Consider the following 1,935-nt stretch of genomic DNA (forward strand, 5'->3'; position numbering starts at 1 on the left):
ATCATGTGAAAAAAAAAAAAAACCAGATTTAGAAGAGAACCTGATATCAGAACTTGAGACTAACCGAATGTCAGATCTGCAGGGCATTGATCTCTGTCCTTCTGATTAACTCCAAGACCCACATCAAAAACACTGCCAGATCTTTTTTCACTGTGAGGATTTTCACAAGATTGATCATTTTTTCTTTCATTCAATGCATATGGAAGTTTCCCATGACCTCACCTGAAGTGTTTAAATTTGGAGCACTATTCTCATGTTGTGGGTGTGACTCTCTAGGGAAGGGAATTTCTAAAATTGACTCAAATATATCATCAGAAAGGTTATCTCCCTGTTGACTCAAAGTTGTTGCTTTCCTTGATGATTCAGCCAGGAAATCTTTATCAGGAACACCAAAGGGAAGTGAGACTATCATGTTGTCCAAAGGGCTAGGCTGAGCTCGAGGAGGAAAGGTCCAAAACAGTCCTCAAGTTAGAATCAATTGTGAAGCTTCTCAACAGTTTCAAGTATGATATGCATGTGTAATTGAATTTATCAAAAAAGGTGCTAGCATGAGACTGGGAAAAACTGGACAGAGCTTGTGAAGGACTGAGGGAATCAGAAGTGGCTGCTAACTGTTTAGGAAGGACCAGCAGCAGCCAAAATGGGAAAATTAGGGAGAGGTTCATATGATATATTCCAAACAGTCATAGGGCATGTATTGGTCACACTACACTAGAACACCCTCATTTTATTGCTCAAATACTCCGGAGTTAGGATCCATACTGCACATGGAGTGGAAGAAGATGAAAAAAGAAGCATCTTCTGGGTATACTTTGTCCAAGTAATTCAAATGCAAGTGCTAGTATACCACTTACTGTATGAGTATATCCTTTTTAACTCATTGTACATTTCTGACAAATCAATTCAACATCAATAACTGTCGAGGAATGTAGAGACCATGGCTGGTAATTGGTCACTGATGCCCAATCCAAGGATATTTTGCTGAATCTAGGTCATTTATGATGAGTTGGATAAGCATTGGTATTCTCATGCCGATTTTGATCTCTTGAAAAGTAACCCTATTAGTAGTCCTCTATACCTGGGAAAGCATTGTTCTTCATTGCACATGGCCCAACAAGCCCAGGCAATGAACTCAAGTTGCAATTAAATTTCTTCCAATTTAATCTGACCACTCTTCCAAACTTAAATAAAACTTATTATAATTCCACAACTCTCAACAGTTTTTATCTAAATACATCCGGAAAGAACCCAACAACTAGAAACATAGAATCAATTAAATGAATGGAAATACACAAGCACAATAGAAAAAATTTACTATTATACTGATCTCATCAATCTTAGAACTACCAGTAGTAAGCAAAACAATTGCAAGTAGACCCCAATGCGGGGCAAAGGCATCCAATAAAACCTTTCACTGTATCAGCTTCTGTTGGACTGGTCATTTGAATAAAGTTGGATCAATGTTAGGAGGCAATCATGGATGTTGTCTCTTCAGGTTTTCCATATGCATTTTCTTAAAAACATAATAAATACTCCAATAATAGCCAAATGTGGTGCCTTCTAAAGTAAACAAATATGAAAACAAAACAGAAAACCCATTAGATTGGAAATTTAAGGGAAGTTTTGATTCATGGAGACACTCTGTCCCTGATAGACCTTAATTTGGTAGGAAAAGGTGCCAATTTAGATAGCCACTGCCAAGACATGAAATGCCCCAAATCGCCTTCATGCCTTCACCCAGTGGTTCCTGTTTGGGGATATGAAGAATCTGAGATGAGATCTTCCAACATAAAGAATGCGATGGCTCCAACACAATTACAAAGAAAGAGTCCCTGTAAGTTTTGGGGCTCCATATAGATACTTGCCTTGATCTCCATTAGGACTGTTGATGAGGTTTTGTTAACAAGGATGACATATCATTTTACCTTACTTGAA

The sequence above is a fragment of the Macadamia integrifolia genome, unplaced genomic scaffold (assembly GCF_013358625.1).
Source record: "Macadamia integrifolia cultivar HAES 741 unplaced genomic scaffold, SCU_Mint_v3 scaffold1439, whole genome shotgun sequence".
Classification (NCBI taxonomy): Eukaryota; Viridiplantae; Streptophyta; class Magnoliopsida; order Proteales; family Proteaceae; genus Macadamia; species Macadamia integrifolia.